Below are 1,539 nucleotides of genomic sequence, written 5' to 3'. Positions count from 1 at the left end.
TGATGAGTGTCACGGATCATCACATTCATCCGGTTTAAGAACAAGTGATATCTTAGAATGGAGGCAAGCATGATTGAATGAAAAACAGTAGTAATTGCATTAATCCATCAAGACACAGCAGAGCTCCTCACTCCCAACCATGGGGTTTAGAGACTCATGCTGTAGAAGATACAATGAGAAACGTGTAAAGTGTCATGAGGTCCAGATACAATGTCAAAAGATCCTATTAATAGTGAACTAGTAACCTAGGGTATACAGAAATGAGTAAATGACGTAAAAATCCACTTCTGGGACCACTTAGTGTGTACTTGGGCTGAGCATTGAAGCTTTCATGTGTAGAGACTTTTTCTGGAGTTAAACGCCATCTTTTATGCCAGTTTGGGCGTTTAACTCCAATTTTTATGCCAGTTCCAGCGTTAAACGCTGGGAGTTCTGAAGCTGATTTGCAACGCCGGTTTGGACCATCAAATCTCGAGCAAAGTATGAACTATTATACATTGCTGGAAAGCCCAGAATGTCTACTTTCCAACGCCATTGAGAGCGCGCTAATTGGGCTTCTGTAGCTCCGGAAAATCCACTTCGAGTGCCAGGAGGTCAGAATCCAACAGCATCTGCAGTCCTTTTCAGCCTCTAAATCAGATTTTTGCTCAAGAACCTCAATTTCAGCCAGAAAATACCTGAAATCACAGAAAAACACACAAACTCATAGTAAAGTCCAGAAAAGTGAATTTTAACTAAAAACTACTAAAAGTTATACTAAAAACTAACTAAAATATACTAAAAACATACTAAAAACAATGCCAAAAAGTGTATAAATTATCCGCTCATCAGAAGTCCAAACCTTTAGACAGAAGGAAGGTGAATCCCTCTATGAAGCTTGGAAAAGATACAAACAATTGATCAGAAAGTGTCCGTCTAACATGCTTTCTGAATGGAGCATCATAGGTATCTTCTATGATGGTCTGTCTGAACTGTCCAAGATGTCATTGGACAGCTCTGCTGGAGGATCTCTTCATCTGAAGAAGACGCCTGCAGAAGCTCAAGAACTCCTTGAAATGGTTGCAAATAACCAATTCATGTACACTTCTGAAAGGAATCCTGTGAACAATGGGACGAATCAGAAGAAAGGAATTCTTGAGATTGATGCTCTGAATGCCATACTGGCTCAGAATAAAATATTGATTCAGCAAGTCAATATGATTTCTCAAAGTCTGTCTGGAATGCAAGCTGCACCAGGCAGTACTAAGGATGCTTCATCTGAAGAAGCTTATGATCCTGAGAACCCTTCAATGGAAAAGGTGAATTACATGGGAGAACCCTATGGAAACACCTATAATCCTTCATGGAGAAATCACCCAAATCTCTCATGGAAGGATCAACAGAGACCTTAACAAGGTTTCAACAACAATAATAGTGGAAGAAACAGGTTTAGCAATGGCAAGCCTTTTCCATCATCTTCTCAGCAACAGACAGAGAATCCTAAGCAGAGCCACTCTAACTTAGCAACCATGGTCTCTGATCTAATCAAAACCACTCAAA

The sequence above is a fragment of the Arachis duranensis genome, chromosome 9 (genome assembly GCF_000817695.3).
Source record: "Arachis duranensis cultivar V14167 chromosome 9, aradu.V14167.gnm2.J7QH, whole genome shotgun sequence".
NCBI classification, from domain to species: domain Eukaryota; kingdom Viridiplantae; phylum Streptophyta; class Magnoliopsida; order Fabales; family Fabaceae; genus Arachis; species Arachis duranensis.
The sequence above is the reverse complement of the archived record's forward strand: the minus strand, read 5'-3'. Positions refer to the sequence as shown.